We start from the raw sequence: 19928 nt of genomic DNA, 5'->3' as shown, positions 1-19928 counted from the left end.
CTCGGGAGTCGGGACAGAGAAAATGTCAGGACTTTGGAAGTATTATAAAATTGAAAGCGAAGGCAGTGTAACAGCCAGATGCAATGTTTGCAAGGCAGAGGTTCCGCGTGGTGGAAAGAACAGAGCTACGTTCAACACGACCAATCTAATACGCTACCTGAGAAACAAACACCAACAACAACACGGCGAGTACACAGCGGCCACTCAGGTAACGGCACTGAAACAACCGACACTTTCAGAGACTTTCAAAAGGAAAGAGAAACTGCCCCAGAACAGATAACAGCCAAGATAGCTGAATTCATCGCGTTGGATGACCAGCCGTTATCTGTTACCTTTTTTTTCTCTTAATGCATTGCATAAAGATCGGATCGGGAAAAATCGGTATCGGCAGATTGTCAAAATCAAATGATCGGAATCGGATCGGGAGCAAAAAAAGGTGATCGGGACATCCCTACTTAGAACCCACCTGTATATGAAAAACACACGAAGCAGAAAGGTTAGCTGTTTGTAGCTCAACTGCAGGGTTGCGGTCGGATAATCCATGCGTGGATGAAATGCGTATAAATGCGTATGAATGCGTATGCGCAATCCGTATCGTCTATTCCTTGACCTCTGAGTGAAACGTCACGGGGTTAAGGGATAGTGGATAGGAGAATTCAAAAGGACTTAGGAGAAGAGACTGCGGTACTTTAGAGAATCCGGTTGCGTTCCAATAGTCCATTTAGCTTAGGAACTTTCCTAACCAAGTGAAATGACCCGGAAGTCCCTCAGTGGCAGCCATGACTTGTGCCGTTCCAATTCTCTAAATGAAAGGAAAGGAGGTTTCAAACTTCCTTTAACCTCCTTTAGTTTAGGAACCACTGGACCTCCCTTGACGAAAGGAGAGGAGAAGATGCTGCCCCACAATGCCTTGCAGCCGCAGCATTTGCCGTCACTCAACAGTCGGCCGTTCACGGAAACAAACGATTATGACGGAGAAATGATATCATGAAAGTTACGGTGCTAATTAAGCATATTAAAACGTATGTGGTAAGTTGCCAAAGTGCTTTGTTTTGAACGTTCATCAGTATTATAATCAAAAAGAGAAATATGAACGTTAGTTTTTACTGAAATGATCAAATAAAGTCAACATTTCACAGTGTTTACTGAGCTGTGTGGGGGTTGTTCAACTTTTAAAAGATGTTTTAATGGTGATATACACACTTATAGATGTTAAGGACTAACGTTTATAATAAATACATTTGTATTGATTTTAAGATCTTTTCATAGTTCATACAATCATACGTATTGGGATAATTTGTATTAATGTGGACCGGAGGGAGAGAGTGACGACGAGCATAAGTTTCACTTTCCTTTTTTATTTCATTTCCAACTTTGGTCATGAAGAATATGTTTCTCTGTTGTCCACGTTCATAAAGCATAAAACAACAGCATCAGAGCACGGTGCAGAGTCTCTCGATGAGTTTACAGTAGTCCCTCGTTCTTATTAAACATTCATGTTGTAGTCCGCTGTATAGAAAACTGTAGTTTCCATAGTTTCCCCACAGCAGCAGCAGACGCACACAATGACGTCCGCTGGCGCATCATAAACACGTTGGATAGTGAAAGTGCATTCGGATTCTCTAAAGTCTCTTCTCCTAAGTCCTTTTGAATTCTCCTATCCATTATCCCTTAACCCCGTGACGTTTCACTCAGAGGTCAAGGAATAGGAGATAGGGTTACAATTTAGGAGCTGATTTTTGGATTATCGGAACGCAACCTCCGACTGCACTTTCACTATCCGACGTGTTTATGATGCGCCAGCGGACGTCATGAATGTGCGTCTGCTGCTGTGGGGAAACTCTGGTCCTACAGTTTTCTATACAGCGGACTACAACATGGATGTATAATAAGAATGAGGCAGTGGCGGTTTTAAGGGGTGGCACGGGGTTGCAGCTGCCACCTCAGAAAAATGCCTTGCCACCCCAGCTGCCACACCAGTTGGCAGCTTTGTTTTGAAAGAAAAGTTATGGCTCATTGGACATTTATGAGAGAAAGTCTCTAATGTCCGAGTGCAAGTGAATGCAGCACAAGACGCGAGCCTTGTAACCCCTCCCCCCCTGGTGCGAGCTTGGAAATATGATTGGCGGCGATTTCCTTTGAACGGGGGGACAGCACAAAACGAGAAGCATTTCGGATCCAAGTAGACGGAAGGAATGAGGTATTTGCGGTCAGGGTATGGCTGGGGTAGGCTACAGCCATACCAAGAAATGGCTTAGCCCCACCATGAACAATGATGTTAAAGTAAGCAAAATAAAGTCCGCCAACTCGCGCGGAGTAAATTGCACAGACAGCAGTTAGTAAGATTGATTTCAGTAGCCACTTGTCTGGAAATACCGAAGAATAGAAACGGTTTTGAAAACTTTTGTCACGTAGTGATCGTCTTCTCAATAGAACATCTTTGATAATGTCTTCTGACCAGTGGCGAGCCGTGACTTTTATACCTAGGCCCTCTGACCCCCCTTCCCTCGAAAAAAATAAGCGTTATTACGTCACAGAGTATACTTCAGCGGAATATCAAAACAGCGGCCTGGGGTGCAAAACGCATCAGTGACAGCGACCCTCTACCACACAAAACAACACCATTTATATAAACACCTATCATGACAGGGCACCCACAGCCAAGTAACAATTACAAATGAATTAAGTCGGCACGGCGGCCTACATTGAAAATGACTTAGGCCTACCTTTGATGATCAAATCACTTAAACACAAAGTCCATCCTCCTGTCCTTTTGGATGAAGCACTTGATGGCGGGTCATTCAGCTGATCCTTTGCCACTCCAGTTTATCATTGTAACTCAATCTTGAAAATGACTCTGTTAATAATTTTGCAAACGATGTCATCACTATCTCTGAAGTGAGCCATCATGAACGAACTTATGCTAATCATAAATCTATCGATCATAAATGTATCGATTCGATTTATGATTCAAAAATAATAAAAGTAGGGTAGACATGTGGATATTATCCGGCTGAACAAAACGTGCATTTATCTAACAGGTTCGTTTTCCACAGACCTTATTTCAAGCTATTTTCCAAAATCCTATGGAGAAATCCCAATACTTTTTGTCGAGGGAATCGGGGAATCCGAGCGCAGCTTACTTCCGGGTTTTAGGACGCGTCACTACACATGCACTGCACCACTTGCATAGACTTCACAGCGGGTGGAACTTGTCATAAAGTCCGCGAAAATAAAGCCCGCCTATTTAGAGGGAAGATATGATTGGTCAATTGTACTGTCATTTGACATTACTCTCTCGTTGAGTTACTATAGCTGGCCCTCTGTGAATGTAGAGAGGGACCAGTCCAGCGTCATATAGAGAGAACATAATTATAACATTATAACAATTATAATGTTATAATAATATAATTATTGGCCGAACCACGCCCCTTAGCTGTGATATAATGAGCATATATCACGGCCTGAAGTGAGCTATTGCTTTTATAAAACGGTTACCAAGTGTGGCAATATGAAAAAAAAATACACACTCTAATTTAAATAGTTTTTATTAGTAAATAATGATGTTCAAAATAAAATAGTCCCTCCGTTGCCTTCTGCGCGAAACATAGTGCGAGGTGGTTGCTATGCAACAACACTAACAGCTAGCGAACATATTAGACAGAGAGCGTTGATCCATTATTTGGATATTTATTTACATTCATTTGTATGTTGCCGTTTATTGTGCACCCACTGAAAACCTGTCCAGCATCAGTAGCATGGCTTACGTGGTTACTTGTTGAGGTTTTCCTAGGCTGTTGCTTGGCGTGGTGAGAATATTGCTCCACTTTCTCCGGTCCCCGAGATTCGGCTTACAGTAGCTCTAGAGAGAGCTTTCGCACCTGTGGCCACTAACGGTCATAATTGCTTTGTTTCAAGACCCGCATCAGAAAGCTTTTGAATGGTGGTACTTTTCCAGTTGGTCTACCTGCTCTTCACGTAGCTCTGCATGTCGTCGTTTAGGTGCTTTTTTTTCTGGAGATAGGCACTCCTCAATCCACTCTTCCATAGTCAGACCTTCCCGGAGGTCGAAGTTAATCTTACATGTTTTTCCATCTTATGCTTCTTTCCATCTTATGCTTGTAAGTTTGTTCCGTAACGGAAGAAATGTAAATATATTTATAAAACTGACAAGTCAAATCAAGCAATCTGATTGGCCGATAGTGTTTTTGCGGACCTCTTTGATTACAGATTTGAAAACATCGTTGCTTGTTTTAAAAGTAGCACAATTCATTATGTCAAACCTTGGAAAGTATCTAGATATCCCTGCCCTAATGCCAAAGGAACTGCACACTGAATATGTTTTGCCGTTTGATGTCCAACGGTATACTGTTTTTCTCAGACGCGGAGGGATACTGACTTATTGTGAAAAGTAACTTACAATTCTACCCGTGGTATACGCTCAGTATATCACGGCTAAGAACCAATCAGATTGCTTGATTTGACTTGTCCGTTTTATAATTATAATTGTTCTATTATATGGCTCTGGACCAGTCTATGAGAGGGAACAACAAGCTCTCCCGTCTTCACATAACTCGCAGAGACGGAATTTAACCCTTCACATTCTAACAGAAACTGAACAGGCAGATTCGAAGGATTTATTTATTTGGAAATGTTATTTTAAATACAATTAAATCAAGTTATTTTGGTAAATCTAATGAAAAAAAAAGTAGAGTAAAAATAATATATATAATAATAATATAAAAATTTAGTAAAAAAATAGTTTTTTTTAATGTTTTCAAATATAATTTTTCAGAATATCTTAGGCCCTCACAGAGGGCCTAGACTGAGGGCCCTGACGGCTCGCCACTGCTTCTGACCAATCAGAATCACGATAACGGCGTGGTGTTGTTGCAGGAAGTCCCGACGGAGAATACTTTTGCTGTAGTATATCTCTATATACATCGATACAACATTACGTGTTGATAGAAATCAACACGTAATGAAATAAGACCCCACGGTTTGATGATTGATAGGTGTGTGGGCTGTCTTTCATTCTGACACACAGAACAATGGGGACTATCCACCCTTATCCACAATGTAAAGTAATTCACACAGCCTCTTCCGTCTTCTCTCTGTGAGGAGCAGCAGGTTCAGCTTTCAGAACAAAGTAACAAAAAACTAAAATGGCATTCATTTTTTTAAATATGTCGTGGAGTAATAGATTTATTTATTTTTCTTCTCAAGAGAGTAGAATGTGTATTTTATGTTAGTATTTAAAAAAATCTAGACAAATGTGCCTTTTTATTTCATACAGTTCAATTTGGATTGAGACAGGGAAATAATCTAAACCTCACGCGTGGCGTTTCACTGTCAAGGGGAGCGTGTATGTAATTACATTGCAAATACTTGAGCCCCACCACTGTATGGGTTAGCCCACCATAGATTACTCAACACAAATACTCTGGCGCCGCCACTGTTTGCGGTCTACAATGACAGAGAAGAGCCTGTCAAGTTTGGCTGTACTTAGCATTGAATCAAAACGCACCATAGCTTTAAATCGTTTGTGAGGCGTTTTGCTGATCAAGATGGTAATCGCCACATTCAGCTGTTATAGGCATGCCAACTTGATGCTCTGCTCACGGATGAGTCGATGAAAATAATAAACTGTTAAGATGATGACCTTACGTGTGTATAATATGTTTCTTCTTTGTGGGGTTCTGCCCACAAAAAACAGTTTCAAGTCCTGAGAAAGTCAAATAAGACGGTGTGTAAAACTACACTGCCCAGCCAAAAAAAAATTACCACTTTGATTTAACTAGGCCAGTAGGTAAGGACTTTCCACTGGATAATAACTTACTGCAGCAATGTATATGTTTTAGCTGAATACACGTTTTTTAACCCTAACTGATGCAGTTAGTCACTTCTTTAATGTTAGTTCTTTCTGATGTAAAGTCAAGGTTATAACTGTTTGCAATGAAGTCGTGGGGCGCTGAACTGTTCTTTTGATTTATGATATAATTACTTGTCTTTCAAATTTGAAGGAGGGTGAGCAAGCATCTTGAGGAACATTCATCATTAACTCCTCCAAAAAATATAGTTTATTTAATAATAACACTGAATATGTGAATCATAAAACGGATTGACAGCTGATAGGAATTATATGATTGTTAATATTATCATATTCATACAGACACACATCAATGAGACAGTTAATTAATGTACTTATTGCAGCAGTCTGCATAGATTTGGTACCCCTGCTGGTCTAAGAGTGAAACCAACTCATTCAGTTAAAATTCATTAAATTACGTCTGCCACCTTATATACGTAGTTATATTTATGGCTTTACTGTTGTGCCACAATAATGTCACCTAATGTTATTGAGTTAAAATATCAATATTGTGGCTTTCCAAGTTAACATTGATTGATATGACTGCGATTAAATCAGCATATACTTCTGCCAGGGGATGCCACCCCTCAAATTCTCCTGCCACCCTCTTGCCACCACATGAATATTTTTCTAGATCCGCCCCTGGAATGAGGGACTACTGTAAACTCATCTAGAGACTATGCACCGTGCTCTGATGCTGTTGTTTTATGCTTTATTAACGTGGACAACAGAGAAACATAATTCTTCATGACCAAAGTTGGAATTGAAATAAAAAAGGAAAGTCAAACGTATGCTCGTCACCCTCTCCCTCCGGTCCACATTAATACAAATGATCCCAATAAGTATGATTGTATGAACTATGAAAAGATCTTAAAATCAATACAAATGTATTTATTATAAACGTTAGTCCTTAACATCTATCACTGTGTACATAACCATTCAAACATATTTTAAAAGTTGAACAAACCCCACACAGCTCAGTAAAGACTGTGAAATGTTGACTTTATTTGATCATTTCAGTAAAAACTAACGTTCATATTTCTCTTTTTGATTATAATACTGCTGAACGTTCAAAACAAAGCACTTCGGCAAGTTGCCACCTACGTTTGAAAAAGCTTAATAAGCACCGTAACTTTCATGATATAATTTCTCGGTCATAATCGGTTGTTTCCGTGAACGGCCGACTGTTGTGTGACGGCAAATGCTGCGGCTTCAAGGCATTGTGGGGCAGCATTTTCTCCTCTCCTTTCTGTGAGGGAGGTCCAGTGGTTCCTACGCTAAAGGAGGTTATAAAGGAAGTTTGTAACCTCCTTTCCTATCATCTAGAGCAGTGGTTCCCAACCTGGGGGGCGCCAAAGATCGCAGGGGGGGCGCCAGGCCTCAGATGATTTGATGCCAAATATCATATTTAGACTTTTTTTTTTACATATAATTGTAAAGCAATACATGATTGTCACTAAAAGCCTTGTCTCTACATTACAATAAAACATAAAAAAATATTGATTAATTCATTTGAATAAAAATTCAAGTTAGTAGCTAATAAAGGCATAAAAATACATAAATGTATAATTCTTTCTTTAATAGAAATGTTTCTTCTGCCTGTAAAGTGTCCAAACCAGGCTTTTCTGGATATGCGCATTTTTAATACATAGTCATTGTCCATGCTGGTTTCAGTTGGATTATTTGTCACAGTTGCTCCGATCAGATCGTTCTCCTCCATTTTGTAGATTATTTACGACTTTTGAATCCACATAAACACATCGGCAAAATCCGGCTTACTTTGAGCATGTGTTTTAAACAGTTTAATCCCTTTGTGAATTGTTTCCACTTGCGGCATCCTTTAATTTCTTCATACAGCGGGAATCCATATGAATTAATCCTGATTCCAATAACCATCAAAGTCACTCCAATAGTGCTCCTTAATTACGCTTTCATCCTCCTTTAACAAAATACTTCACATTCATCCAGTTTGTGACAGTAGTTGTAGCATTTTTGAGACTTTTAAACTTGAATTACCGCTGTTGCGCCCCCGTGTGTGTGTGTGTGTGTGTGTGTGTGTGCGCGCGCGCGTGCGTGCGTGCGTGTGTGTGTGTGTGTGTGTGTGTGTGTGTGTGACTCCAACCGGAGTCATTTGGGAGGGCTCTAGGGAAAAAAGGTTGGGAACCACTGATCTAGAGAATTCGAACGGCACTTATCATGGCTGCCACTGAGGGACTTCCGGGTCATTTCACTCCGTTAGGAAGGTTCCTAAACTAAATGGACTATTTGACTGCAGTCCAGGATTTAATCTGCAGGTTTCTGCCCTTGCAGGGTTCTAGATCCTCCCGAGTGGTATCGCCCTCTAGTGATCAGTCCGCCACACAGTTGCAATGTAATACAGTTTAATGACTTCTAAAGAGACATCAACAATACAAAATATGCGGGTGACACTTTTTTAACTTAAGTTATTTTATTTTTTTAACAATTAACTGGTTTAACCCTTTACACTCTCCCCTGCTTTTTTTTTTTTTGTATGTCTCCTGACACTTGACCAAATCTGAAAAAGTACAAGTGCAGTCTATTATATGTCAATATGCCTGTGTGAAGCAGTTGTACTGTAGATGTAAGGGTGTGAATGTGTGAAGTATGGAAGGGGAACAGCACTGAGTTGACTTGGGAGAGGGTACATTGGCAGAAGTGAGTTAACACCGGCATTCCACTGCTGGTAAGATGGCTGTCCCATTGTGCCATAGGTGAACATTTCTCTTGGACGTGCTGTCCGTTGAGATCTTCTGACTGTCTCCACTTGATGTCCCTCCTCATCCGCTACCATTCCTTCCATATGTCTGTCCTGTGGTTCTTCCTCCACTGCAACATCCTCAGCAGCTCCCTCCTGTGTCGGTGGTGGATTTTCCTCCTGAGCGTATGTTTCCTCTCTGACAGCGGAGTGAAACTCACAGGCTCTGGCCAAGCCCGCCTTTTGTAGGCCTCCTATTTAAACAACAAATCAAAGTCATTTATAGCCTCGGCAGGCTCTGTGATCGCACTTCTCCACTCTGCTCTACGCGCGCCTGGTCCTCTCCTCCAGATGAGTGAGGTATCGGGCCTCCCTCATGTATTTGTCCAGTTGCCGTTGGCTCCCCTCCACGTAGCAAGTCCTCGTCGTCCTCTCCATCTCCTCCAACAGATAATGTCTGTCTGTTTTTCCTCTCCCGCTACTCCATCGCTATCAGAACCAGACGGCCTACTTGGCTCCGAGGCCCCACGGCCGGCACCGCCGCCACTCGGTACAGAACTCATCTGTCCTTCCTCCTCATCCTGGCCTACAGGTTTAAAAGAACCTGTAAGCTTCGGCATTTTTTGTAATAGCTGCTTGTCTAGAAACTCCTTTTCCCTCGACAATTTCCTTTTCCGAGTGCTACTCTCAAACTTTTTCTTAATTCTCAAACTTTTTCTCCTAAACAAACTTCATCTGTCACTCAATCACTCGCAATTTGAATAAGTCACATGTGAAACATATTCTCATTCTGATTGGCTGTTAAGTGGTGCCCACTGACTGTTTCGGAGTCATCGTGTTTGAGAAAAATCTCTGGAATCCATCGATCTGATTGATTAGCGGAGCAAATGATCAAAATACTACGGAGGGAAGATATTTTCGTTTGGATTACTGGTCTGGGGGAAGCTCACGAGTGTGTGTGTGTGTGTATACGTGTGTGTGTTTATTGTTTCACAGAGCGAGCGGATCCGCGATTTTTTTTCAAACGCTTTTTTGGCCTATCTGCGGCGGTAATAGGTTTTGTGCGCTGTGATGATTCGGCTGTACCTTTAGTACTGAATATTAAATGTTGTGAGGAAATCTTTCCACCAATAATTCCAATAAGTAATCAATGTATTCACTTCAGGTTTACGAAAGTAACTGTAATCAGATTACTCGTTTTTCAAATGTAACGCGAGCTGAATACAGTTACTTGATTTTTGTATTCTGATTACGTAACGCCGTTACATGTATTCCATTACAACCCAACCCTGCCTGTATACATGGGAGCGGGAAGGGGGGTGCTGAGGGCGCTGCAGCACCCCCTAGCGGCAGGCAGGGGGTGCGGAGCAGGGGCCTTTTTACACAAACATGGGAAGGTGTGTCTTACGCCATAGCCAATAGAATATGTCTGGTCATGTCCAGTCCTGTACATCAGTTTTTTTTTTTTTAATATTAGGCCCGCCACCTGTGAGGAATATTCCTCCGAATTCATGCGGATAGGTATGGGTTTTTTAATGTTAATACCCCCCATCTGTGTTGGAATATAGGAGTGTGGTTGTGAATATTAGGCCCGCCAGCTGTGAGGAATCCATCCATCCATCTTCTCCCGCTTATCCGTGGTCGGGTCGCGGGGGTAGCAGTTCCAGCAGAGAGCCCCAAACTTTCTTTTCCCTGGCGACATCAACCAGCTCTGACTGGGGGATCCCAAGGCGCTCCCAGGCCAGCGAAGAGATATAATCCCTCCACCTGGTCCTAGGTCTACCCCTTGGTCTCTTCCCAGCTGGACGTGCCTGGAACACCTCCCTAGGGAGGCGCCCAGGTGGCATCCTAACTAGGTGCCCGAACCACCTCAACTGGCTTCTTTCGACGCGAAGGAGGAGCGGCTCAACTCCGAATCCCTCCCTGATGACCGAACTTCTCACCTTATCTCTAAGGGAGACACCAGCCACCCGGCGGAGGAAACCCATCTCGGCCGCTTGTATCCGCAATCTCGTTCTTTCCGTCATGACCCATCCTTCATGACCATAGGTGAGGGTAGGAACGAAAATGGCCCGGTAGACAGAGAGCTTTGCCTTCTGGCTCAGCTCCCTTTTCGTCACAACGGTGCGGTAAAGCGACTGCAGTACCGCTCCCGCTGCTCCGATTCTCCGGCCCATCTCACGCTCCATTGTTCCCTCACTCGAGAACAAGACCCCGAGATACTTGAACTCCTTCACTTGGGGTAAGGACTCATTCCCAACCCTGTCTCCTAAAAATTACGTTCCCACAGAACTAAACTGCATTCTCAATTACGTTTAGCTAGAAACGTATTTTCTCCCACGTTACGTTAGTTATGAACGTATCTCAAATACGTTTATTTTCTACATATCTTCTCGAAGCATATTTTCTTCCACGTTACGTTAGTTATGAATGTAACTTAAATACGTTTATTTTCTACATATCTTTGCCATTTATTGTCTTGCTTATAATAATGATAATTAGTTATTTATAAATATCATTTTAGAGCACACCTTTGAAATCGACAATCGGGCTCGATATATGGTTAAATTAAAATCAGTAGACGAGGCTGTAATTTCGCCAGCTGTTACTCTCATGAGCGAGGCAGAACATAATAGTTTTAACATGCCAAAAAGCTGCTGTGTCGTTTATTGCACCTCAAACATTAAAACAAATCCAGAGTTACGTGTTTCTGTACTTCCTCTAAGAAGAAAGGATAATAACAGAAGAGCTCTGTGGCTTCAGGCTTGATCGCCGTTCAAATTACAGCGCTGGTTTCCCCAAAAGTGGGCGGGGCTGTAAAGTGAAGTAGATTTACTCTCATCTATTATTCAAAACCATTCTATTTATTCTAACGTAAATTACATGCCAGTGTTTTATCTTTTATTTATTTGTTTTTATTTTAAATCGTATAATGTCGGACTTTTTTTCCGTCTGTGAGGAAAAGAAATGGGGCTCAGAGCCTCAAAATACTGAAATCTGTATTTTTAAAAATCTTTTCCTTCTAATTTATTATTCTTTTCTAAATAACACACTGTTATTTACTCAACAATAACACACAATTATCCTTGTTTTTATTTATTCATTTAATTCTATAATCTTGGGCTTTTTAGCCGTAAATAAAGTCACCGGAAACAGACGGGACATTTTGAGCGATACACACCACAAACCCACTAAACTGATTACCCAAGATCCTCAGCTTGAAGCTTGTTGATTGGATGTTTTAGCCGCAATGCACGCTGGGATATGGTGTTGATATGATATGGAGATATGATATCCGACAACGAAAAATAAAATAATACCTAATTCAGAGTGTGCTTGCTTTTCTCTTTGGAAGTCATCACATAACGGCATTGTAATACACGGTTCGGCTGCATTAAATATTACACATCTGCCGTAATTCTTTATTTATAGAGAGAGACAAACAGGAGAACTGCTGCCAAAACTGAATACTTGACGTGGATCATAAATATATCAACAATTAAACAACATCTTCAATTTCTTTTCACAAAATACGTCTCCTTGCAGTATCAATAGTAATTCGGCTGACTTTTATATTTGATCCAATTGGTATATAGGTTATATTTACACCATAACGGTGCACAGCTGATAGAAAAGGACTTGTAGTTTTGAAAGATATTACTGATTTTCTTTGAATATAAGAATCTAAATACTGAGTTGAGAGAATAGTCAGGGGATTTGGGTGATGGGAGACACATCTATGGAATCACAATTTCAATAGCTTACTATTAAATGACGGATAGCCTATGCCTTTCTGTCTGTGATGTTTTACAAATCAGATTTTAATGTGTAGAAGTAAAACAAGAGAAATAGTATAGCAATATCCTGTAAAATTATGTAAAAACATGAATAAAACTACACATCTTCAGATGTTATACATAAGTGTCTACACTAATAATACAAAGTTATTATTAGTATGCTGTGTGTACCTTGTGTGCACCGCCTAGTGGTTAAAGCATGTTATTGAATTATTTTTGTTGAATAATCTTATTTGATCAAAACAATATTAAGAGTACATACTTTCATAGGGGGAAAGTAGAAGGTCAATGATAGAAATATAGAATATAAAAAGTCAAGAAGATATTAAGTGATCTCTACAATAAAACAGTTTAGTGCTGGATGTACAAAGATATTAATAGGAGGATGTGCAAAACAGAAAGACGAATTAACCTTTATTAACACATTAAAAAATACTTTAGGTTAAGGTCTTCTTTTAAACAAGAAAAAAGCTCTGGGGGTATCTATCTACAGATGAATATTAAGCCTGACAAAGTACTTAACGTCTAAAATATTGCTTTCCTGCAATGTTAACTATGTTGAAACACTTATTTTAACTGATATTATACACATTAATTATACTCTTATGTATGTAGATAGAATAAGAAATGTGCAGAATATGACAGTTTAATGGTGGAGGTATACAGTACACACATATTGATAGATGTCTGTTGAGGAACCTGCGACCCAAGTTGTGTATAAGATCAATACACCTTAGAAAACCTTGAAATCTTGAAAGGGATATGCAAAATAGCCATTATACAGTTTTTAATTAACTATTAGTAGAGAATAACGAGTAATGAATATACTTTATAAAGATCTGCAGATAAATGTTTAGTCTTCTCAAGCACCAACTATCAAATATCTCTCCTGATTGTTGGCACTTGACAATCACCTTCCCTGAATTGTATTCAGGTGTAACTAAAGTCTGCTTTAAGGGTTGTTTATATTCCACATCATTAATCAGAATCTGCAAAGTAACTAAACTAAATGTAGTGGAGTAAAAATACCAGGTTAACCTCTGAATTGTAGTGGAGTAGAATAACAAAGTAACAATGAGCTGTCGTGTGGGTATATATTAATGCTGCCCATTATGGATACAAGCGATTTTCACCCATTTAGTAATTACATGTGTTTCCTATCGCCTAAACCTCCAGGGCTGTACACAGTTTAATACTGTCAACTTCTACATTTGGGAAAAACGTCTTTTAAAACTACAATTCCCAGTAGAGACGTGCCATAGAGAACATGTTGCGAAACACAATAGCCAGCATGTGTAGTTCTGGTGGGGCGTTCGAGTCCAGTTTTGAATAGTCTGCCGTGGTTTCGTTCCATTTCAAAGAGCTTGACGCTCGGCGTAACCTTGGCGCAACATCACGGGGTTTGTCAACGGGACTGTAGTCCCAAACGATAGCTGGGGATTATGGGTAGTGTAGTGTCTTGGGCCATCCTAAATCTCGAAATGTCCCGTCTGTTTCTGGTGACTTTATTTACGGCTAAAAAGCATGCTAAAATGCCCAAGATTATAGAATTAAACGAATAAATAAAAACAAGGATAATTGTGTGCTATTGTTGAGTAAATAACAGTGTGTTATTTAGAAAAGAATAACAAATTAGAAGGAAGAGATTTTAAAAAATACAGATTTCAGTATTTTGAATCTCTAAACCCCATTTATTTTCCTCAAAGACGACAAAAAAAGTCCGACATTATACGATTTAAAATAAAAACAAATAAATAAAAAGATAAAACACTGGCATGTAATATGTTAGAATAAATAGAATGGTTTTGAATAATAGATAGTAAACAGACAGTAAAATCTACTTCACTTTACAGCCCCGCCCACTTTTGGGGAAACCAACGCTGTCATTTGAACGGCGATCATGCCTGAAGCCACATAGCTCTTCTGTTACTGTCCTTTCTTCTTAGAGGAAGTACAGAAACACGTAACTCTGGATTTGTTTTAATGTTTGAGGTGCAATGAACGACACAGCAGCTTTTTGGCATGTTAAAACTATTATGTTCTGCCTCGCACATGAGAGTAACAGCTGGCGAAATTACAGCCTCGCCTACTGATTTTAATTTAACCATATATCGAGACCGATTGTCGATTTCAAAGGTATGCTCTAAAATGATATTTATAAATGACCATTATCATTATTATAAGCAAGACAATAAATGGCAAAGATATGTAGAAAATAAACGTATTTCAGATACGTTCATAAGGAACGTAACCTGGGAGAAAACATGTTTCTAGAAGATATGTAGAAAATAAACGTATTTGAGATACGTTCATAACTAACGTAACGTGGGAGTAAATACGTTTCTAGCTAAACGTAATTGAGAATGCAGTTTAGTTCTGTGGGAACGTAATTTTTAGGAGACAGGGTTGTCATTCCCTACTTGGAGTGGACAGTCCATCGGTTTCCTGCTGAGAACCATGGCCTCAGATTTGGAGGTGCTGATCCTCATCCCAGCCGCTTCACACTCGGTTGCGAACCGATCCAGTGAGTGCTGAAGGTCGCAGACCGATGAAGCCATCAGAACCACATCATCTGCAAAAAGCAGTGGTGCAATCCTTAGTCCACCGAACTGCAGACCCCCTCCCCCACGACTACGCCTCGAAATCCGATCCATATATATTACAAACAGGATTGGTGACAAAGCGCAGCCCTGGCGGAGGCCAACCCTCAAAGGAAATGGGTCCGACTTACTGCCGAGGACCCGGACACAGTTCTCGCTTTGGGAGTACAGAGATTTGATGGCCCTGAGTAGAGACCCCCTCACCCCATACTCCCGCAGCACCTCCCACAGTAACTCCCTGGGAACCCGGTCATATGCCTTCTCCAAGTCTACAAAACACATGTAGACCGGATAAGCGTACTCCCAGGCCCCCTCCAGGATCCTTGCGAGAGTAAAAAGCTGATCCGTCGTTCCACGACCAGGACGGAATCTGCATTGTTCCTCCTCAATCTGAGGTTCGACAATCGGCCTGACCCTCCTTTCGAGTACCTTGGAATAAACTTTCCCGGGGAGGCTGAGTAGTGTGATGCCTCTGTAATTGGCACACACCCTCTGATCCCCCTTTTTAAAAAGGGGAACCACCACCCCGGTCTGCCACTCCTTCGGTACTGTTTCCGACTTCCACGCAACGTTGATGAGACGTGTCAACCATGACAGTCCCTCAACACCCAGAGCCTTCAGCATTTCCAGGCGGATCTCATCCACCCCCGGCGCTTTGCCACTGTGGAGTTGTTTGACGACCTCAGTGACCTCCCCCCGGGAGATTGGTGTTGATCCCCGGTCATACTCCAGCTCTGCCTCTAACATAGAGGGCGGAGTTGTCGGGTTCAGGAGTTCCTCAAAGTGTTCCTTCCAACGCCCCAACACTCCATCAGTTGAGGTCAACAACGTCCCATCCTTACTGTACACAGCTTGGATGGTCCCCTGCTTCCCCCTCCTGAGGTGTCGGACAGTTTTCCAGAACAACCTTGGTGCCGCCCGAAAGTCCTTCTCCATGTCTTCTCCGAACTTCTCCCACACCCGCTGCTTTGCCTCGGCCACGGATGAGGCTGCTGCCCTTCGGGCCTGTCGGTACCTTGCAACTGCCTCGGGAGTCCCCTGGGATAACAAATCCCTGAAGGCCTCCTTCTTCAGTCGGACGGCTTCCCTGACCACCGGTGTCCACCAGGAGGTTCGAGGGTTACCGCCCCTTGAGGCACCTAGGACCTTGAGACCACAGCTCCCCGCCGCGGCTTCGGCAATAGAGGCTTTGAACACCGACCACTCTGGTTCAATGTCCCCAACCTCCACAGGAATGCCCGAAAAGCTCCGCCGGAGGTGTGAGTTGAAGGCCTCCTGAACTTGGGCCTCCTCCAGACGTTCCCAGTTCACCCGAACTACACGTTTGGGCTTACCAGGTCTATCCAGAGGCTTCCCCCGCCACTCGACCCAACTCACCACCAGATGGTGATCAGTTGACAACTCCACCCCTCTCTTTACCCAAGTGTCCAAAACATACGGCCTCAGGTCCGATGATACAATAACGAAATCGATCATGGACCTTCTGCCTAGGGTGCTCTGGTACCACGTACACTTATGAGCATCCTTATGCTCGAACATGGTGTTTGTTATGGCCAATCCATGACTAGCACAGAAGTCCAGTAACAAACCACCACTCCGGTTCAGATCAGGCCCGTTCCTCCCAATCACGCCCCTCCAAGTGTCTCCATCATTGCCCACATGTGCGTTGAAGTTTCCCAGCAAGATTAAAGAGTCCCCTTCAGGAGCCCCATACAGGACTCTTTTCAGGGTCTCCAAGAAGGCCGTATACTCTGAACTGCTGTTGGGTGCATAAGCACACACAACAGTCAGAGTTTTCCCCCCCCATAACCCGCAGGCGTAGGGAGGCGACCCTCTCGTCCACTGGGGTAAACTCCAACAACGAAGCACCTAACCGGGGACTTGTGAGTATCCCCACACCCGCCCGGCGCCTCACACCTTGAGCAACTCCGGAGAAGAATAGAGTCCAACCCCTATCCAGAAGTAAGGTTCCAGAGCCGACGCTGTGCGTAGAGGTGAGCCCAACCAGATCCAACTGGTACCGCTCCACCTCCCGCACAAGCTCCGGCTCCTTCCCCCCCAGAGAGGTGACGTTCCACGTCCCCAAAGCCAGCTTCTGCCGCCCGGGTCTGGTCCGTCGAGACCCTCCGCTTTCACACTGCCACCCTTCTGGCAGCGCACCCGACCCCATCGTTGTTTCCCGTAGGTGGTGGGCCCGCGGGACGGAGAAGCGGAGGTGTTGCCCACGTTGCCTTTTCGGGCTGGCCCCGGCCGGGCTCCGTGGCAAGCCCGGCCACCAGACGCTCGCCAACGAGTCCTCCTTCTGGGCCTGGCTCCAGAAGGGGACCCCGGGCTTCCTCCGGGCCGGGTATCCTCACTTCTTGTGTCGTCTTTATGCTGGTGAATTACCTAGCTCATGGAAGTCGGCCATGGTTCTCCCCTTGTTAAAGGGCGGAGACCCCTCTGACCTAAATAATTATCGCCCTATTTCCAGACTGTCTGTAATGGCCAAAGTCTTTGAATCTCTTGTAAACGAACAACTGAAAAAGTTTCTAACTGACCATAATATTCTTAGCGAGTCTCAGTCCGGCTTCAGATCAGGCCATAGTACTACTTCAGCGGCTATGCTAGTCTCAAATGATATCATTGAAGCACTAGACAAGAAAAAACACTGTGCAGCATTGTTTGTTGATCTGTCTAAAGCTTTTGATTCTGTGGATCATGCATTGCTACTGCAGAGGCTTGGCTGCATAGGTCTTGGCAAAATGGCTTTGAGCTGGTTTAAAAACTATCTATCTGAAAGAACTCAGTGTGTCTCAGTAGAAGATTATACCTCAGCTGCTCTTACTATAAACAAAGGTGTTCCACAAGGCTCTATTTTGGCCCCTGTCTTATTCTCCATCTTTATAAATGAACTAGGAAATGGGATAAACCCAGCACGGTTTCATTTATACGCCGATGATACAGTTGTTTATACAGTGGCTTCCTCTTTAACTCAGGCTATAGAGCTTCTACAGGATGCTTTTAATACACTGCAACACTCCTTGCTAAGGCTAAGACTGGTCCTTAATGCAAAAAAGACCAAGTACATGACCTTCTCTCGCTCTCGAGCTAATACAGCTGTCCCTCCGATTCTTACACTGGAAGGGACATGCCTTGACAAAGTAGCATCCTACAAATATCTGGGCATATGGATTGATGAAAAGATGGCCTTTGATGTTCATATTGGGAACCTACTGAGAAAACTTAGACCTAAACTGGGCTTTTTCTTTCGTTTAAGGAAATGTTTCCCGTCTGAAGCCAGGAAGAGAATTGTGCAGAGTTCCTTTCTGTCTGTATTAGACTATGGCGATGTGATCTATATGCATGCTTCTTCCTCCCTGCTTAAAAAGCTGGACTCTGCGTACCATACTGCTATACGTTTTGTAACGGGTGCAGGCTCTCGCACCCACCACTGCACTTTGTATCAGTCCTTAGGATGGTCCTCTCTGTACCAAAGAAGACAATCACACATGTTGATTTTTATCCTTAAGTCATTGCTAGGTAAGCTGCCCTTATATATCTCCAGACTTCTGTCATTTTATACTTGCTTTTTTAATACTAGACGAGCAGCAAATGGGATGCTTTTAAATGTTCCTTTGATGCAGTCAGAGCTTGGTAAAGCTGCATTCTCCCACTATGCTCCCTTTTTATGGAATACGCTGCAAGTAAAACTTTGTCTAGAGGCACTTCCTACTGTAAATGCTTTTAAAGGTATGCTACGATTAGCCCTTCATGAAACATGTAACTGTTTTACCTGATGCTATTGCTGATGTGATTATGCTTCTTGCCACTGCACAAATGGCCTTCTGTATTTATATTTGAATTGTATGTTTTTTTTGTTTAATGCCTTTGTTTTATGTTGAAACTTGTTGTGTGCCGTGTTGGTCAGGACTCCCTGGAAGAAGAGATCTTGTATCTCAATGGGACATTCCTGGATAAATAAAGGATAAATAAAAAATAAAAAAAAGGTCTTTTGAACCAATCTTAGTCTGGCCCCTTGCCTGAGACCAATTTGCCATGGGAGACCCTACCAGGAACACAAGGTTCCAGACAACACAGCCCCCAGGTTCATCAGGGCACACAAACCTCTCTACCACGGTAAGGTGCTGGTTCTTCAGAGAGGCTGTGAGGAATCTTCCTCCGAATTCATGCGGATAGGTATGGGTTTTTGAATGTTAATACCCGCCATCTGTGTTGGAATATAGGAGTGTGGTTGTGAATATTAGGCCCGCCAGCTTTGAGGAATCTTCCTCCGAATTCATGCGGCTAGGTATGGTTTTTTTTTAATGTTATTCCCGCCATCTGTGTCGGGAAAAAAAGGTATGAAATTGATTGGGTGAAAATGAAAGTTTGAATGTGCTTTTTATTATCACCGGTCTTTTATGAGGAAATGCCTCTAAATTCTATCGGGAGATTTTAAATGTCACAACTGAATTGGGCAGTTGAAGTTACAAATTATGGTAATAAATGTAAAACTGTACATTAAAGTTTCATATTAGAACATGATCACAGCATGATAGATTTAGAATGATTATAATGTTGTAAAGAGAGAAGGTAAAAACCCTGTATTAGTTTGGACCTATTGTTCTTCAAATAAACTGATCCCACCTTTTGGATTGGGACAACTTAAAAAGACATCTGCGCTCTCCTCTCCTGCTTCAAAGGTAAGACTGCACCCTGCCACACTCACACTTAGGTAGGGCCACACCTCCTTTACTGATATCAAAATCCTTCGGGATCGCTTAAACAGATTTAAGAGAGTTGTCTGAATTGAAACGGCAGTTAATTGAACCTGGTTCTTCAGGGAGTTAAAGGTGGGGTAGGTAAGTTTGAGAAACCGGCTCGAGATCGATAGAATTTGAAAATATACAACCGGAGAAAATCTGCCACTTCCTTATAGAGCCCCTCCTCCAACACACACGACC

This window comes from Pseudochaenichthys georgianus, chromosome 5, assembly GCF_902827115.2.
Source record: "Pseudochaenichthys georgianus chromosome 5, fPseGeo1.2, whole genome shotgun sequence".
Taxonomy (NCBI): domain Eukaryota; kingdom Metazoa; phylum Chordata; class Actinopteri; order Perciformes; family Channichthyidae; genus Pseudochaenichthys; species Pseudochaenichthys georgianus.
The sequence above is the reverse complement of the archived record's forward strand: the minus strand, read 5'-3'. Positions refer to the sequence as shown.